Raw genomic sequence first — 19,335 nt, 5'->3', positions numbered from 1 at the left:
TTGAGTGTTGTGTGAAGCACGGTGTGTTGTGTGAACTTATGAGTGTGAGCATTGTGTGAACTCCGGAGTGTGAGTGCTGTGTGTTCTTTGAACTCGGGATTGTGAGCGCGCTGTGTTGTGTGAGCTCGGGATTGTGAGCTCAGCGTGTTCTGTGAACTCGCGAATGTGAAGGCGAGAATCTTTGTGTGTTGTGTTAATTTGGGAGTCGCTGTGTGTTGTTTGTACTCGGAAGTGTGAGCTCTGTGTGTTGTGTGAGTACGGGACTGTGAGCACGCGGGAGTGTGAGCGCTGTGTGTTGTATGAACTTGCGAGTCGTTGTGTGTTGTGTGAACTCGGGAGTGTGAGCGCTGTGTGTGAAGTCGGGTGTATGAGTGCGGGAGTCGTTGTGTGTTGTGTGAACACGTGAGTGTGAGCGCTGTGTGCTTTTTGAAGCGTTGTGTGTTGTGTGAACTCATGAGTGTGAGCATTGTGTGAACTCCGAATTATGAGCTCTGTGTGCTGTGTGATCTCAGGAGTGTGAGCGCTGTGTGTGAACTCGTCAGTGTGAGCTCTTGGTGTTGTGTGAGCTCGAGAGTGTGAGTGCTTGGTGTTATTTGAGCGCGGGAATGTTAGGACATGTGTGAACTCGAGAGTGTGAGTGCTTGGTGTTGTGTGAGCTCGAGAGTGTGAGCGCTGTGTGAACTCGGGATTGCGAGCGTTTGGTAATATGTGAACTCGGTAGCGTGAGCGCTTTGTTTTGTGTGATCTCGGGAGTGTGAGCTCTGTGCGAATTACGAAACTTGAGCATTGAGAGTTGTGTGAACTCATCAGTGTGAGCGTTGTGTGAACTCCAGTGTGTGAGCAATTTGTGTTGTGTGAACTCGGGAGTGTGTGCACTTTGTTGTGAACTCGGGTGTATGAGCGCGGGAGTCGATGTTTGTTGTAGAACTCGGGAATGAGAACGCGGGAGTCGCTGTGTGTTGTGTGAACGGGTTTGTGAGCGCTGTTTGTGAACTCGGGAGTCGCTGTGTGTTGTGTGAAATCGTGAGTGTGAGCACTGCGTGTGAACTCGGGCGTGTGAGCGCGGGAGTCGTTGTGCGTTGTGTGAACTCGGGTGTGTGAACGATGTGTGAACTCGGGAGTTTGAGCGTGGCGTGAGCTCAGGATAGTGAGCACTGTATCTGGTGTGAGCTCGGGAGTGTGAGCGCTCTGTGAACTCGGGAGTCGCTGTGTGTTGTGTGAACTCGGGAGTGTGAGCACTGTGTGAACTCGGGAGTTTGAGTGTTCTCTGAGCTCAGAAGTTTGAGCGCTATGTGCGGTGAGAGCTCGGGAGAGTGAGTGCTGTGTGAATTCGGGAGTGTGAGCACTGTGTGAACTCGGGAGTCGCTGTGCGTTGTGTGAACTCGGGAGTGTGAGCGCTGTGTGAACTCGGGAGTTTGAGTGTTCTGTGAGCTCAGAAGTTTGAACGCTGTGTGCGGTGAGAGCTCGGGAGAGTGAGTGCTGTGTGAATTCGGGAGTGTGAGCACTGTGTGCAGTCGGGAGTCGCTGTGCGTTGTGTGAATTCGCGAGTGTGAGGGCTGTGTGAACTCGCGAGTGTCAGCTCTGTGTGTTGTGTGAACTCTGGAGTCGTTGTGTGTTGTGTGAACTCGTGAGTGTGAGCGCTGTGTGTTATATGAATTCGGGAGTCGTTGTGTGTGAACTCGGGAGTGTGAGTGTGAGTCGGGAGTGTGAGCGTAGTGTGAACTCAGGAGTGTGAGCGTTGTGTGTGAATTCGGAAGTGTGAGAGTGACTCTAGAGTATGAGCGCTGTTTGAACTCGGGTATGTGAGTGTGGAGTGAGCTCGGGAATCTGATCGTTGTGTGTCGTGTGAGATCTAGAGTGTGAGCGCTGTGTGTGGTGTGAGCTCGGGAGTTTGTGCGCTGTGTGAGCTCGGGAGGGTGAGCACTCGTTGTGTGAGCGTTGTGTGTAAACTGGGGAGAAAGAGGGCGGGAGTCGTTGTGTGTTGTGTAAACTTGGGAATGTGAGCGCTGTGTGTGAACTCTGGAGTATGAGCACGGGTGTCATTGTGTGTCGTGTGAACTCGGGAATGTGAGCGCTGTGTGTTGTGTGAATCGCTGTGTGTTGTGTGTACTCATGAGTCTGAGCGTTGTGTGAACTCCGGAGAGTGAGCGTTTAGTGAACTCGGCAGTGAGAGCTCTTGGTGTTGTGTGAGCTCGAGAGTGAGAGTGCTTGGTGTGATGTGACATCGGGAATGTGAGCGCTGTGTGATCTCGAGAGTGTGAGTGCTGTGTGAACTCGGGAGTGTGAGCGCTTGATGATATGAGAAGTCGGGAGCATGAGCGCTGTGTGTTGTGTGATCTTGGGAGTGTGATCGCTTTGTGTTAACTCGGGAATGTGACGTGGGAGTCGTTGTTTGTTGTGTGAAGTCGGGAGTGTGAGCGCTGTGTGAACTCGGAAATTTGAGCGTTGAGTGTTCTGTGAAGCACTCTGTGTTGTGTGAACTCCTGAGTGTGAAAATTGTGTGACATCCGGAGAGTGAGTGCTGTGTAAACTAATGAGTGTGAGATCTTGGTGTTGTTTGAGTTCAGGAGTATGAGCACTGAGAGTTGTGTGAGAACGGGTGTGTAGTGTGAAGTCAGGAGTGTTTGAGCGCTCCGTGTTGTGTGAGTTCGGCAGTGTGAACTTGGGAGTCGCTTTGTGTTGTGTGAACTCGGGAGTGACAGCGCGGGAGTCGTTATGCGTTGTGTGAACTCGCTAGAGAGTGTGCTGTGTGTGAACTCGGGAGTGTGCGCGCTGTGTGTGGTGTGAGCTCGGGAATAATTTTGTTTGAATTCGGGTGTGTGAGTGTGAGTCGGGAGTGTGAGCGTTGTGTGAACTCGGGAGTGTGAGCGCTTTGTGAACTCGGGATCGTCAGCATTGTTTGTGAACTCGGGAGCGTGAGCGTGAGTCAGAAGTCTGAGCATTGTCCGAACTCGGAAGTGTGAGCACTGTGTGTTCTCGGGTGTCATTTTGTGTGAATTCGGGAGTGTGAGCGTGAGTCGGGAGTCTGGGCGATGTGTGAACTTGGGAGCGTGAGCGCTGTGTGAACTCGGGATCGTGAGCATTGTTTGTGAACTCGGGAGCATGAGCGTGAGTCAGGAGTGTGAGCATTGTGCGAAATCTGGAGCGTGAGCGCTGTGTGAACTCGGGAGTGTGAGTGTGGTGTGAGCTCTGGAGTTTGAGCGCTGTGTGTGGTGTGAGCTCGGCAGAATGAGCAATGTGTGAGCTCAGCAGTGTGAGCACTCGGAAGTGTGAGCACTGTGTGTTGTGTGAGCACTCGGGAGTGTGAGCGCTCGGGCGTGTGAGCGCTGTGTCTTGTGTGAACTCGGGAGTGCGAGCACTGTGTGTTGTGTGAGCTCAGGATTGTGAGCGCGGGAGTCGCTATGTGTTGTGTGAATTCGGGAGTGTGAGCGCTGTGCGTTGTTGTGAACTCTGGAGTCGCTGTGTGTTGTGTGAACTCGGGTGTGAGCGCTGTGTGAACTCGGAAATTGAGCGTTGAGTGTTGTGTGAAGCGCTGTCTGTGATGTGTGAACTCATGAGTGTGAGCATTGTGTGAACTCCGGAGTGTGAGTGCTGTGTGAACTCATGAGTGTGAGCTCTTGGTGTTTTGTGAGCTCGGGAGCGTGAGTGCTGTGTGTTGTGCGAACTCGGGATTGTGAGCGCTCTCTGTTGTGTGAGCTCGCGATTGTGAGCTCTGCGTGTTGTGTGAACTCGCGAATGTAAAGGCGAGAGTCTTTGGGTGTTTTGTGAACTAGGGAGTCGCTATGTGTTGTGTGATCTCGGAAGTGTGAGCGCTGGGTGTGAACTCGGCAATGTGAGCTCATGGTGTTGTGTGAGCTCGAGTCTGAGTATTTGATGTTTAGTGAAGTTGACAATGTGAGTGCTGTGTGAGCTCGAGAGTGTGAGATTATGTTGTTGTATGAGCTCGCGAGTGTGTGCGCTGTGTGAACTCAGGAATGTGAGCGCTTAGTGATATGTGAATTTGGGAGAGTGAGCCCTGTGTTTTGTGTGATCTCGGGGGTATAAGCGCTGTGTATGAACTTTGGAGTGTGACTCGGGAGACGTTGTGTGTTGTGTGAACTCTGGAGTGTCTGCTGGGGCGTCGTGATGTGATGTGTGAACTCGGGAGTGTGAGCATTATGTGTGAACTCCGGGTCCGCTGTGTGTTGTGTGAACCCGTGAGCATGAGCGCTGTGTGTTGTGTCAATTCGGGAGTGTGAGCGCTGTGTGTGAACTCGGCGGTGTGAGCGTTGTTTGTTGTGGTAACTCAGGAGTATGAGCTCTTAGTGTTCCGTGAGCTCGAGAGTGTGAGCGATTGAGTGTAATGTAAAATCGGGAGTGTGACCATTGTTTGAATTTGGTAGTGTGAGCTCTTTGTTTTGTGTGAGCTTGACAGTGTGAGCGCTGTGTGTTATGTGAACTCCGGAGTGTGAGCTCGGGCGTCGTGATGTGATTTGTGAATTCGGGAGTGTGAGCATTATGTGTGAACTCGGGGTCTGCTGTGTGTTGTGTGAACCCGTGAGCATGAGCGCTGTGTGTTGTGTGAATTCGGGAGTGTTTGCGCTGTGTATTGTGTGACCTCAGGAGTGTGATCGCTGTGTGTGAACTCGGCGGTGTGAGCGTTGTTTGTTGTGTTAACTCAGGAGCATGAGCTCTTAGTGTTCCGTGAGCTCGAGAGTTTGAGCGATTGGTGTAATGTAAAATCGGGAGTGTGACCATTGTTTGAATTTGGGAGTGTGAGCTCTTTGTTTTGTGTGAGCTTGACAGTGTGAGCGCTGTGTGTTGTGTGAACTCGGGAGTGTGAACACTGTGTGAACTTGGGAGTATGAGCGCACGAGTCGATGTGTGTTGTGTGAAATCTGGAGTGAGAACGCGGGAGTCAATTTTTGTTGTGTGAACTCGGGAGTGTGAGCGCTCGGGAGTGTGAGCGCTGTGTGTTGTGTGACCACGGGAGTGTGAGCGCTGTGTGTTGCGTGAAACGGTGTATGTTGTATGAACTCATGAGTGTGAGCATTGTGTGAACTCGGGAGTGTGAGCTTTCTCTGCTGTGTGATCTCGGGAGTAAAGGCGCTGTGTTTGAACTCCGCAGTGTGAGCTCATGGTGTTGTATGAGATCGAGAGTGTGAGTGCGTGGTGTTATGAGAAGTTAGCAATGTGAGTGCTGTGTGAGCTCGAGAGTGTGAGATCATGGTGTTGTGTGAGCTCGCGAGTGTGAGCGCTGTGTGAGCTCAGGAATGTGAGCGCTTCGTGATATGTGAATTTTGGAGTATGAGCGCTGTGTGTTGTGTGAATCGCTGTGTGTTGTGTGAACTCATGAGTGTGAGCATTGTGTGAACTCCGGAGAGTGAGCGTTGTGTGAACTCGGCAGTGTGAGCTCTTGGTGATGTGTGAGCTCGAGAGTGTGAGTGCTTGGTGTTATGTGAACTCGGGAATGTGAGCGCTGTGTGATCTCGAGACTGTGAGTGCAGTGTGAACTCGTGAGTGTGAGCGCTTGGTGATATGAGAACTCTGGAGCATGAGCGCTGTGTGTTGTGTGATCTTGGGAGTCTGATCGCTGTGTGTGAACTCGGGAATGTGACGTGGGAGTCGTTGTTTGTTGTGCGAACTCGGGAGTGAGAGCGCTGTGTGAACTCGGAAATTTGAGCGTTGAGTGTTCTGTGAAGCACTCTGTGTTGTGTGATCTCCTGAGTGTGAACATTGTGTGAACTCCGGAGAGTGAGCGCTGTATGAACTAATGAGTGTGAGCTCTTGGTGTTGTATGAGCTCAGGAGTGTGAGCGCTGAGAGTTGTGTGAGCTCGGGAGTGTTAGCGCTGTGTGTTGTATGAACTCAGGAGTGTTTGAGCGCTCCGTGTTGTGTGAGATCGAGAGTGTGAACTTGGGAGTCGCTGTGTGTTGTGTGAACTCGGGAGTGACAGCGCGAGAGTCGCTGTGCGTTGTGTGAACTCGCTAGAGCGAGTGCTGTGTGTGAACTCGGGAGTGTGAGCGCTGTGTGTGGTGTGAGCTCGGGAATAATTTTGTTTGAATTCGGGTGTGTGAGTGTCAGTCGGGATTGTGAGCCTTGTATGAACTCGGGAGATGAGCGATTTGTGACCTCGGGATTGTGAGCTTTGTTTGTGAACTCGGGAGCATGAGCGTGAGTCAGGTGTGTGAGCATTGTCCGAACTCGGATGTGTGAGCGCTGTGTGCACTCGGGAGTGTGAGTGTGGTGTGAGCTCGGTAGTGTGAGTATTGTGTGTGGTGTGAGCTCTGGAGTGTGAGCGCTGTCTGTAGTGTGAGCTCGGCAGCGTGAGCGCTGTGTGAGCTCAGGAGTGTGAGCACTCGGGAGTGTGAGCGCTGTGTTTTGTGTGAACTCGGGAGTGTGAGCGCTGTGTGTTGTGTGAGCACTCGGGAGTGTGAGCGCTCGGGATTGTGAGCGCTGTGTGTTGTGTGAACTCGGGAGTGCGATCGCTGTGTTTTGTGTGAGGTCGGGAGTGTGAGCATTGTGTTTTGTTTGAACTCGGGAGTCGTTGTGTGTACTCGGGAGTGTGAGCGCGGAGTCGTTGTGTGTTGTGTGTACTCAGCAGTCGCTGTGTGTTGAGTCAATTCGGGAGTGTGAGCTCGGGAGTCGCTTTCTGTTGTGTGAACTCAAGAGTCGTTGTGTGTTGCGTGAACTCGTGAGTGTGAGCGCTGTGTGTTATGTGAACTCGGGTGACATTTTGTGTGAATTCGGGAGCATGAGCGGGAGTCGGGAGTGTGAGCGTTGTGTGAACTTGAGAGCGTGAGCGCTGTGTGAACTTGGGATCGTGAGCACTGTTTGTCAACTCGGGAGCGTGTGCGTGAGTCAGGAGTGTGAGCGTTGTGTGTGGTGTGAGCTCTGGAGTGTGAGCGCTGTGTGTGTTCTGAGCACGGCAGCGTGAGCGCTTTGTGCGCTCAGGAGTGTGAGCACTCGGGAGTGTGAGCGCTCGGGCGTGTGAGCGCTGTGTGTTGTGTGAACTCGGGAATGCGAGCGCTATGTGTTGTGTGAGCTCGGGAGTGTGAGCGTGAGAGTCGTTGTGTGTTGTGTGAATTCGGGAGTGCTGTGTGTTCTGTCAATTCGGGAGTGTGAGCGTGGGAGTCTCTATGTGTTGTGTGCATTCGGGAGTGTGAGCGCTGTGTGTTGTTGTGAACTCGGGAGTCGCTGTGTATTGTGCGAACTCGGGTGTGAGCGCTGTGTGAACTCGGAAATTGAGCGTTGAGTGTTGTGTGAAGCACTGTGTGTTGTGTGAACTCATGAGTGTGAGCATTGTGTGAACTCCGGAGTGTGAGTGCTGTGTGTTCTTTGAACTCGGGATTGTGAGCGCGCTGTGTTGTGTGAGCTCGGGATTGTGAGCTATGCGTGTTTTGTGAACTCGCGAATGTGAAGGCGAGAGTCTTTGTGTGTTGTATTAATTTGGGAGTCGCTTTGTGTTGTTTGTACTCGGAAGTGTGAGCTCTGTGTGTTGTGTGAGCTCGGGACTGTGAGCACGTGCGAGTGTGAGCGCTGTGTGTTTTATGAACTTGCAAGTCATTGTGTGTTGTGTGAACTCGGGAGTGTGAGCGCTGTGTGTGAACTCGGGAATATGAGCGCGGGAGTCGTTGTGTGTTGTGTGTGCTCGTAAGTGTGTGCGCTGTATGTTGTGTGTACTCGGGTGTGTGAACATTGTGTGTGAACTCGGGAGTATGAGTGCGGGTTTCGCTGTGTGTTTTGTGAACTCGGCAGTGTGAGCACTGTGTGTAGTGTGAACTCGGGAGTCGCTGTGTGTTGTGTGAACTCGGGATTGTGAGCACTGTGTGTAGTGTGAACTCGGGAGTCGCTATGTGTTGGGTGAACTCGGGAGTCGATGTGAGTTGTGTGAACTTGGGAGTGTGAGAGCTGTGTGAACTCGGAAGTTGAGCGTTGAGTGTTGGTGTGATGCGCTGTGTGTTGTGTGAATTCATAAGTGTGAGCATTGTGTGAACTCGGGAGTGTGTGCACTGTGTGAAGTCATGACTGTGAGATCTTGGTGTTGTTTGAACTCGGGAATGTGAGCGCTGTATGATGTTTGACCTCGGGGGTATGAGCGCTGTGTGTTTTATGAACTCGGGAATGTGAGCGTTGTGTATTGTGTGAGCTTGGGAGTGTGAGCTCAGTCTGTTATGTTAATTCATGAATTTGAGTTCATGGTGCTGTGTAAACTCGGGAGTGTGAGCACTGTGTATTATGTGAACTTGGGAGTGTGAGCTCTGTGTGTTGTGTGAACTCAGGTGTGTGAGTGCTCTGTGTTGTGTGAACTTGGGAGTGTGAGCTCTCTGAGTTGTGTAAACTCGCGAGTCGCTGTGTGTTGTGTAAACTCGGGTCTGAGCGCTGTGTGAACTCGGAAATTGAGCGTTGAGTGTTGTGTGAAGCACTGTGTGTTGTGTTAACTCATGCGTGTGAGCATTGTGTGAACTCCGGAGGGTGAGTGCTGTGTGTTCTTTGAACTCGGGATTGTGAGCGCGCTGTGTTGTGTGAGCTCGGGATTGTGAGCTCAGCGTGTTCTGTGAACTCGCGAATGTGAAGGCGAGAATCTTTGTGTGTTGTGTTAATTTGGGAGTCGCTGTGTGTTGTTTGTACTCGGAAGTGTGAGCTCTGTGTGTTGTGTCAGTTCGGGACTGTGAGCACGCGGGAGTGTGAGCGCTGTGTGTTGTATGAACTTGCGAGTCGTTGTGTGTTGTGTTTACTCGGGAGTGTGAGCGCTGTGTGTGAACTCGGTTGTATGAGTGCGGGAGTCATTGTGTGTTGTGTGAACACGTGAGTGTGAGCGCTGTGTGCTTTGTGAAGCGTTGTGTGTTGTGTGAACTCTTGAGTGTGAGCATTGTGTGAACTCCGAATTATGAGCTCTGTGTGCTGTGTGATCTCAGGAGTGTGAGCGCTGTGTGTGAACTCGTCAGTGTGAGCTCTTGGTGTTGTGTGAGCTCGAGAGTGTGAGTGCTTGGTGTTATTTGAGCGCGGGAATGTTAGGACATGTGTGACCTCGAGAGTGTGAGTGCTTGGTGTTGTGTGAGCTCGAGAGTGTGAGCGCTGTGTGAACTCGCGACTGTGAGCGTTTGGTAATATGTGAACTCGGTAGCGTGAGCGCTTTGTTTTGTGTGATCTTGGCAGTGTGAGCTCCGTGCGAATTACGAAATTTGAGCATTGACTGTTGTGTCAACTCATCAGTGTGAGCGTTGTGTGAACTCCGGTGTGTGAGCAATTTGTGTTGTGTGAACTCGGGAGTGTGAGCACTGTGTTGTGAACTCGGGTGTATGAGCGCGGGAGTCGATGTTTGTTGTAGAACTCGGGAATGAGAACGCGGAAGTCGCTGTGTGTTGTGTGAACGGGTTTGTGAGTGCTGTATGTGAACTCGGGAGTCGCTGTGTGTTGTGTGAAATCGTGAGTGTGAGCTCTGTGTGTGAAATCGGGCGTGTGAGCGCGGGAGTCGTTGTGTGTTGTGTGAACTCGGGTGTGTGATCGATGTGTGAACTGGGAGTTTGAGCGTGGCGTGAGCTCAGGTCTGTGAGCACTGTGTTTGGTGTGAGCTCGGGAGTGTGAGCGCTCTGTGAACTCGGGAGTCGCTGTGTGTTGTGTGAACTTGGGAGTGTGAGCGCTCTGTGTTGTTTTAGATCCTAAATGTGAACCGGGGGGTGTGAGCGCTGTATGTTATGTGAACTCGGGAGCCGTTATGTGTTGCGTGAACGTGGGAGTGTGAGCGCTGTGTGAACTCGGGAGTTTGAGTGTTCTGTGAGCTCAGAGGTTTGAGCGCTGTGTGCGGTGAGAGCTCGGGAGAGTGAGTGCTGTGTGAATTCGGGAGTGTGAGCACTGTGTGAACTCGGGAGTTGCTGTGCGTTGTGTGAATTCGCGAGTGTGATGGCTGTGTGAACTCGCGAGTGTCAGCTCTGTGTGTTGTGCGAACTCGGGAGTCGCTGTGTGTTGTGTGAACTCAGCAGTCGTTGTGTGTTGTGTGAACTCGTGAGTGTGAGCGCTGTGTGTTATATGAATTCGGGAGTCGTTGTGTGTGAACCCGGGAGTGTGAGTGTGAGTCGGGAGTGTGAGCGTAGTGTGAACTCGGGAGTGTGAGTGCTGTGTGTGAAGTCGGAAGTGTGAGAGTGACTCTGGAGTGTGAGCGCTGTGTGAACTCGGGCATGTGAGTGTGGAGTGAGCTCGGGAATCTGATCGTTGTGTGTGGTGTGAGCTCTAGAGTGTGAGCACTGTGTGTGGTGTGAGCTCGGGAGTTTGAGCGCTGTGTGAGCTCAGGAGTGTGAGCACTCGGGAGTGTGAGCGCTGTGTGTGAACTGGGAGAATGAGTGCGGGAGTCGTTATGTGTTGTGTAAACTTGGGAATGTGAGCGCTGTGTGTGAACTCTGGAGTATGAGCACGGGTGTCATTGTGTGTTGTGTGAAGTCGGGAATGTGAGAGCTGTGTGTTGTGAGAATTGCTGTGTGTTGTGTGTACTTATGAGTGTGAGCGTTGTGTGAACTCCGGAGAGTGAGCGTTTTGTGAACTCGGCAGTGTGAGCTCTTGGTGTTGTGTGAGCTCGAGAGTGTGAGTGCTTGGTGTGATGTGAACTCGGGAATGTGAGCGCTGTGTGATCTCGAGAGTGTGAGTGCTGTGTGAACTCGGGAGTGTGAGCGCTTGATGATATGAGAACTCGGGAGCATGAGCGCGGTGTGTTGTGTGATCTTGGGAGTGTAATCGCTTTGTGTTAACTCGGGAATGTGACGTGGGAGTCGTTGTTTGTTGTGTGAACTCGGGAGTGTGAGCCCTGTGTGAACTCGGAAATTTGAGCGTTGAGTGTTCTGTGAAGCACTCTGTGTTGTGTGAACTCCTGAGTGTGAACATTATGTGAACTCCGGAGAGTGAGCGCTGTGTGAACTAATGAGTGTGAGCTCTTGGTGTTGTTTGAGCTCAGGAGTGTGAGCACTGAGAGTTGTGTGAGCACGGGTGTGTTGTGTGAATTCAGCAGTGTTTGAGCACTCCGTGTTGTGTGAGTTCGGCAGTGTGAACTTGGTAGTCGCTTTGTGTTGTGTGAACTCGGGAGTGACAGCGCGGGAGTCGTTATGCGTTGTGTGAACTCGCTAGAGAGTTTGCTGTGTGTGAACTCGGGAGCGTGCGCGCTGTGTGTCATGTGAGCTCGGGAATAATTTTGTTTGAATTCGGGTGTGTGAGTGTGAGTCGGGAGTGTGAGCGTTGTGTTTACTCGGGAGTGTGAGCGCTTTGTGAACTCGGGATCGTGAGCATTGTTTGTGAACTCGGGAGCGTGAGCGTGAGTCAGAAGTGTGAGCATTGTCCGATCTTGGAAGTGTGAGCGCTGTGTGAACTCGGGAGTGTGAGCTCGGTAGTGTGAGCATTGTGTGTGATGTGAGCTCTGGAGTTTGAGCGCTGTGTGTACTCGGGAGTGTGAGTGTGGTGTGAGCTCGACAGTGCGAGCGTTGTGTGTGGTGTGAGCTCTGGAGTTTGAGCGCTGTGTGTGGTGTGAGCTCGGCAGCATGAGCGCTGTGTGAGCTCAGGAGTGTGAGCATTGTGCGAAATCTGGAGCGTGAGCGCTGTGTGAACTCGGGAGTGTGAGTGTGGTGTGAGCTCGACAGTGCGAGCGTTGTGTGTGGTGTGAGCTCTGGAGTTTGAGCGCTGTGTGTGGTGTGAGCTCGGCAGCATGAGCGCTGTGTGAGCTCAGGAGTGTGAGCACTCGGAAGTGTGAGCACTGTGTGTTGTGTGAGCACTCGGGAGTGTGAGCGCTCTGGCGTGTGAGCGCTGTGTCTTGTGTGAACTCGGGAGTGCGAGCACTGTGTGTTGTGTGAGCTCACGAGTGTGAGCGCGGGAATCGCTATGTGTTGTGTGAATTCGGGAGTATGCACGCTGTGTGTTGTTGTGAACTCTGGAGTCGCTGTGTGTTGTGTGAACTCGGGTGTGAGCGCTGTGTGAACTCGGAAATTGAGCGTTGAGTGTTGTGTGAAGCGCTGTGTGTGATGTGTGAACTCATAAGTGTGAGCATTGTGTGAACTCCGGTGTGTGAGTGCTGTGTGAACTCATGAGTGTGAGCTCTTGGTGTTGTGTGAGCTCGGGAGCGTGAGTCAGAAGTGTGAGCATTGTCCGAACTCGGAAGTGTGAGCACTGTGTGAACTCGGGAGCGTGAGCCCGGTAGTGTGAGCATTGTGTGTGGTGTGAGTTCTGGAGAGTGAGCGCTGTCTGTGGAGTGATCTCGGCAGCGTGAGCGTTGTGTGAGCTCAGGAGTGTGAGCACTCGGGAGTGTGAGCACTGTGTTTTGTGTGAACTCGGGAGTGTGAGCGCTGTGTGTTGTGTGAGCACTCGGGAGTGTGAGCGCTCGGGAGTATGAGCGCTGTGTGTTGTGTGAACTCGGGAGTGTGAGCGCTGTGTGTTGTGTGAGCTCGGGAGTGTGAGCGATGTGTTTTGCTTGAACTCGGGAATCGTTGTTTGTACTCGGGAGTGTGAGCGCGGAGTCGATGTGTGTTGTGTGTACTCAGAAGTCGCTGTGTGTTGAATCAATTCGGGAGTGTGAGCTCGCGAGTCGCTTTGTGTTGTGTGTTCTCGGGAGTCATTTTGTTTGAATTCGGGAGTGTGAGCGTGAGTCGGGAGTGTGGGCGATGTGTGAACTTGGGAGCGTGAGCGCTGTGAGAACTCGGGATCGTGAGCATTGTTTGTGAACTCGGGAGCATGAGCGTGAGTCAGGAGTGTGAGCATTGTGCGAAATCTGGAGCGTGAGCGCTGTGTGAACTCGGGAGTGTGAGTGTGGTGTGAGCTCGGCAGTGTGAGCATTGTGTGTGGTGTGAGCTCTGGAGTTTGAGCGCTGTGTGTGGTGTGCGCTCGTTAGCATGAGCGCTGTGTGAGCTCAGGAGTGTGAGCACTCGGGAGTGTGAGGACTGTGTGTTGTGTAAGCACTCGGGAGTGTGAGCGCTCGGGCGTGTGAGCGCTGTGTCTTGTGTGAACTCGCGAGTGTGAGCACTGTGTGTTGTGTGAGCTTAGGAGTGTGAGCGCGGGAGTCGCTATGTGTTGTGTGAATTCGGGAGTGTGAGCGCTGTGTGTTGTTGTGAACTCTGGAGTCGCTGTGTGTTGTGTGAACTCGGGTGTGAGCGCTGTGTGAACTCGGAAATTGAGCGTTGAGTGTTGTGTGAAGCACTGTGTGTGATGTGTGAACTCATGAGTGTGAGCATTGTGTGAACTCCGGAGTGTGAGTGCTTTGTGAACTCATGAGTGTGAGTTCTAGGTGTTGTGTGAGCTCCGGAGCGTGAGTGCTGTGTGTTGTCCGAACTCGGGATTGTGAGCACTCTGTGTTGTGTGAGCTCGCGATTGTGAGCTCTGCGTGTTGTGTGAACTCGCGAATGTAAAGGCGAGGGTCTTTTTGTGCTTTGTGAACTAGGGAGTCGCTGTGTGTTGTGTGTACTCGGAAGAGTGAGCTCTGTGTGTTGTGTGAGTGCTGTGTGTTGTGTGAACTCGCGAGTCGTTGTGTGTTGTATGACCTCGGGACTGTGAGTGCTGTGTGTGAAAACGGGAATATGAGCGCGGGAGTCGTGTGTTGTGTGAACTCGGGAGTGTGAGTGCTGTGTGTGAACTCGGGATTATGAACACGGCAGCCGTGTGTTATGCGAACTCGGGAGTGTGAGCGTTGTATGTTGTGTGAATCGCTGTGTGTTGTGCGAACTCATGAGTGTGAGCATTGTGTGAACTCGGGAGTGTGATCTCCGTGTGCTGTGTGAACGCGGGAGTGTTGGCGCTGTGTGTTGTGTGACCACGGGAGTGTGAGGGCTGTGTGTTGTGTGAAACGGTGTGTGTTGTGTGAACTCATGAGTGTGAGCGTTGTGTGAACTCTGGAGTCTGAGCTTTCTCTGCTGTGTGATCTCGGAAGTGTGAGCGCTGGGTGTGAACTCGGCAATGTGAGCTCATGGTGTTGTGTGAGCTCGAGAGTGTGAGTATTTGTTGTTATGTGAAGTTGACAATGTGAGTGCTGTGTGAGCTCGAGAGTGTGAGATTATGGTGTTGTATGAGCTCGCGCGTGTGTGCGCTGTGTGAACTCAGGAATGTGAGCGCTTGGTGATATGTGAATTTGGGAGAGTGAGCGCTGTGTTTTGTGTGATCTCGGGGTGTGAGCGCTGTGTATGAACTTTGGAGTGTGACTCGGGAGACGTTGTGTGTTGTGTGAACTCGGGAGTGTGAGCTCGGGCGTCGTGATGTGATGTGTGAACTCGGGAGTGTGAGCATTATGTGTGAACTCGCGATCCGCTGTGTGTTGTGTGAACCCTTGAGCATGAGCGCTATGTGTTGTGTGAATTCGGGAGTGTGAGCGCTGTGTATTGTGTGACCTCAGGAGTGTGAGCGCTGTGTGTGTACTCGGTTGAATGAACGCGGGAGTAGTATGTTGTGTGAACTGTGTGTCGCTGTTTTTTGAGTGAACTCGGGAGTGTGAGCGCTGCGTGTTGTGTGAAACTGTGTGTGTTGTGTGAACTCATGAGTGTGAGCATTTTGTGAATGCGGAAGTGTGAGCACTCTCTGCAGTGTGATCTCGGGAGTGTGAGCGCTGTGTGTGAACTCGTCAGTGTGAGCTCATGCTGTTGTGTGAGCCCGAGAGTGTGAGTGCTTGTGTTATGTGAAATTGGGAATGTCTGTGCTGTGTGAGCTCGAGAGTGTGAGTTTTTGTGTTGTGTGAGCTCGCGAGTGTGAGCGCTGTGTTAACTCAGGAACGTGAGTGCTTGGTGATATGTGAATTTGGGAGTGAGAGCGCTGTGTGTTGTGTGATCTCGGGGGGGTGAGCGCTGTGTATGAACTTGGGAGTGTGACACGGGAGTCGTTGTGTGCTGTGTGAACTCTGGATTGAGAGGTCGGGTGTCGTGATGCGATGTGTGAAATCGGGTGTGTGAGCAGTATGTGCGAACTTGGGATCCGCTGTGTGTTGTATGAACTCGCGAGTGTGAGGGCTGTGTGAACTCGCGAGTGTGAGCTCTGTGTGTTGTGTGAACTCGGGAGTCGCTGTGTGTTGTGTGAACTCGTGATTGTGAGCGCTGTGTGTTATATGAATTCGGGAGTTGTTGTGTGTGAACTCGCGAGTGTGAGCGTGAGATGGGAGTGTGAGCGTAGTGTGAGCTCGGGAGTTTGAGCGCTGTGTGAGCTCGGGAGTGTGAGAGTGACTCTGGAGTGTGAGCGCTGTGTGTGAACTCGGGAGAATGAGTGCGGGAGTCGTTGTGTGTTGTGTGAACTTGGGAATGTGAGCGCTGTGTGTGAACTCTGGAGTATGAGCACGGGGGTCATTGTGTGTTGTCTGAACTCGGGATTGTGAGCGCTGTGTGTTGTGTGAATCGCTGTGTGTTGTGTGTACTCATGAGTGTGAGCGTTGTGTGAACTCCGGAGAGTGAGCGTTTTGGGAACTCGGCAGTGTGAGCACTTGGTGTTGTGTGAGCTCGAGAGTGTGAGTGCTTAGTGTGATGTGAACTCGGGAATGTGAGCACTGTGTGATCTCAGGAGTGTGAGCGCTGTGTGTTCTGTGATCTCGGGAGTGTGAGCGCTGTGTTTGAACTCGGTAGTATGAGCAGGGGAGTCGATGTGTGTTGTGTGAACTTAGGAGTGTGAGGGCTGTGTATTGTGTGAAGCGCTGTGTGTTGTGTGATCTCATGAGTGGGAGCATTGTGTGAACTCGGGAGTGTAAGCTCTGTGTGTTCTCTGATCTCGGGTGTGTGAGCGTTGTGTGTGAACTCATCGGTGTGAGCGTTGTATGTTCTGTTAACTCAGGAGTTTGAGCTCTTGGTGTTGCTTGAGCTCGAGAGTGTGAGCGCTTGGTGTAATGTGAACTCGGGAGTGTGAACATTGTGTGAATTTGGGAGTGTGATTTCTTTGTTTTGTGTGAGCTTGAGAGTGTGAGCGCTGTGTGTTGTGTGAACTCGGGAGTGTGAGCACTGTGTGTGAACTTGGGCGTGTGAGCGTGGGAGTGGATGTGTTTTGTGTGAACTCATGAGTGAGAACGCGTGAGTCATTTTGTGTTGTGTGAACTCGGGAGTGTGAGCACTAGTTAATCTGAGCGCTGTGTGTTGTGTGCACCTGGGAGTGTGAGCACTGTGTGAATTCGGGACTGTAGGGATTGTGTATTGCGTCAACTCGGGAGTATGAGTGTTGTGTGCTGTGTGAACTCCAGAGTGTGAACACACAGGTGTATGAGCGCTTTGTGTGGTGTGAACTCGCGAGTATAAGCACTGTGTGAAATCGGGAGTTGCTGTGCGTTGTGTGAATTCGCGAGTGTGAGGGCTGTGTGTTCTGTCAATTCGGGAGTGTGAGCGCGGGAGTCTCTATGTATTGTGTGCATTCGGGAGTGTGAGCGCTTTGTGTTGTTGTGAACTCGGGAGTCGCTGTGTGTTGTGCGAACTCGGGTGTGAGCGCTGTGTGAACTCGGAAATTGAGCGTTGAGTGTTGTGTGAAGCACTGTGTGTTGTGTGAACTCATGAGTGTGAGCATTGTGTGAACTCCGGAGTATGAGTGCTGTGTGTACTTTGAACTCGGGGTTGTGAGCGCGCTGTGTTGTGTGAGCTCGGGATTGTGAGCTATGCGTGAGCTCAGTGTGTTATGTGAATTCATGAATTTGAGTTCATGGTGTTGTGTAAACTCGGGAGTGTGAGCACTGTGTATTATGTGAACTTGGGAGTGTGAGCTCTGTGTGTTGTGTGAACTCAGGTGTGTGAGTGCTCTGTGTTGTGTGAACTTGGGAGTGTGAGCTCTCTGAGTTGTGTAAACTCGCGAGTCGCTGTGTGTTGTGTAAACTCGGGTCTGAGCGCTGTGTGAACTCGGAAATTGAGCGTTGAGTGTTGTGTGAAGCACTGTGTGTTGTGTTAACTCATGAGTGTGAGCATTGTGTGAACTCCGGAGGGTGAGCGCTGTGTGTTCTTTGATCTCGGGATTGTGAGCGCGCTGTGTTGTGTGAGCTCGGGATTGTGAGTTCTGCGTGTTCTGTGAACTCGCGAATGTGAAGGCGAGAGTCTTTGTGTGTTGTGTTAATTCGGGAGTCGCTGTGTGTTGTTTGTACTCGGAAGTGTGAGCTCTGTGTGTTGTGTGAGCTCGGGACTATGAGCACGCGGGAGTGTGAGCGCTGTGTGTTGTATGAACTTGCGAGTCGTTGTGTGTTGTGTGAACTCGGGAGTGTGAGCGCTGTGTGTGAACTCGGTTGTATGAGTGCGGGAGTCATTGTGTGTTGTGTGAACACGTGAGTGTGAGCGCTGTGTGCTTTGTGAAGCGTTGTGTGTTGTGTGAACTCTTGAGTGTGAGCATTGTGTGAACTCCGAATTATGAGCTCTGTGTGCTGTGTGATCTCAGGAGTGTGAGCGCTGTGTGTGAACTCGTCAGTGTGAGCTCTTGGTGTTGTGTGAGCTCGAGAGTGTGAGTGCTTGGTGTTATTTGAGCGCGGGAATGTTAGGACATGTGTGACCTCGAGAGTGTGAGTGCTTGCTGTTGTGTGAGCTCGAGAGTGTGAGCGCTGTGTGAACTCGGGACTGTGAGCGTTTGGTAATAAGTGAACTCGGTAGCGTGAGCGCTTTGTTTTGTGTGATCTTGGGAGTGTGAGCTCCGTGCGAATTACGAAATTTGAGCATTGAGTGTTGTGTGAACTCATCAGTGTGAGCGTTGTGTGAACTCCGGTGTGTGAGCAATTTGTGTTGTGTGAACTCGGGAGTGTGAGCACTGTGTTGTGAACTCGGGCGTATGAGCGCGGGAGTCGATGTTTGTTGTAGAACTCGGGAATGAGAACGCGGAAGTCGCTGTGTGTTGTGTGAACGGGTTTGTGAGCGCTGTATGTGAACTCGGGAGTCGCTGTGTGTTGTGTGAAATCGTGAGTGTGAGCACTGTGTGTGAAATCGGGCGTGTGAGCGCGTGAGTCGTTGTATGTTGTGTGAACTCGGGTGTGTGATCGATGTGTGAACTCGGGAGTTTGAGCGTGGCGTGAGATCAGGTCTGTGAGCACTGTGTTTGGTGTGAGCTCGGGAGTGTGAGCGCTCTGTGAACTCGGGAGTCGCTGTGTGTTGTGTGAACTTGGGAGTGTGAGCGCTCTGTGTTGTTTTAGCTCCTAAGTGTGAACCGGGGGGTTGAGCGCTGTATGTTATGTGAACTCGGGAGCCGTTATGTGTTGCGTGAACGTGGGAGTGTGAGCTCTGTGTGAACTCGGGAGTTTGAGTGTTCTGTGAGCTCAGAGGTTTGAGCGCTGTGTGCGGTGAGAGCTCGGGAGAGTGAGTGCTGTGTGAATTCGGGAGTGTGAGCACTGTGTGAACTCGGGAGTCGCTGTGCTTTGTGTGAATTCGCGAGTGTGAGGGCTGTGTGAACTCGCGAGTGTCAGCTCTGTGTGTTGTGCGAACTCGGGAGTCGCTGTGTGTTGTGTGAACTCAGCAGTCGTTGTGTGTTGTGTGAACTCGTGAGTGTGAGCGCTGTGTGTTATATGAATTCGGGAGTCGTTGTGTGTGAACCCGGGAGTGTGAGTGTGAGTCGGGAGTGTGAGCGTAGTGTGAACTCGGGAGTGTGAGCGCTGTGTGTGAACTCGGAATTGTGAGAGTGACTCTGGAGTGTGAGCGCTGTGTGAACTCGGGCATGTGAGTGTCGAGTGAGCTCGGGAATCTGATCGTTGTGTGTGGTGTGAGCTCTAGAGTGTGAGCGCTGTGTGTGGTGTGAGCTCGGGAGTTTGAGCGCTGTGTGAGCTCGGGAGTGTGAGCACTCGTGAGTGTGAGCGCTGTGTGTGAACTGGGGAGAATGAGTGCGGGAGTCGTTGTGTGTTGTGTAAACTTGGGAATGTGAGCGCTGTGTGTGAACTCTGGAGTATGAGCACGGGTGTCATTGTGTGTTGTGTGAAGTCGGGAATGTGAGAGCTGTGGTTGTGAGAATCGCTGTGTGTTGTGTGTACTCATGAGTGTGAGCGTTGTGTGAACTCGGCAGTGTGAGCTCTTGGTGTTGTGTGAGCTCGAGAGTGTGAGTGCTTGGTTTGATGTGAACTCGGGAATGTGAGCGCTGTGTGATCTCGAGAGTGTGAGTGCTGTGTGAACTCGGGAGTGTGAGCGCTTGATGATATGAGAACTCGGGAGCATGAGCGCTGTGTGTTGTGTGATCTTGGGAGTGTGATCGCTTTGTGTTAACTCGGGAATGTGACGTGGGAGTCGTTGTTAACTGTGTGAACTCGGGAGTGTGAGCCCTGTGTGAACTCGGAAATTTGAGCGTTGAGTGTTCTGTGAAGCACTCTGTGTTGTGTGAACTCCTGAGTGTGAACATCATGTGAACTCCGGAGAGTGAGCGCTGTATGAACTAATGAGTGTGTGCTCTTGGTGTTGTTTGAGCTCAGGAGTGTGAGCACTGAGAG

Source organism: Pristiophorus japonicus, chromosome Y, assembly GCF_044704955.1.
Source record: "Pristiophorus japonicus isolate sPriJap1 chromosome Y, sPriJap1.hap1, whole genome shotgun sequence".
Lineage (NCBI taxonomy): Eukaryota > Metazoa > Chordata > Chondrichthyes > Pristiophoridae > Pristiophorus > Pristiophorus japonicus.
The sequence above is the reverse complement of the archived record's forward strand: the minus strand, read 5'-3'. Positions refer to the sequence as shown.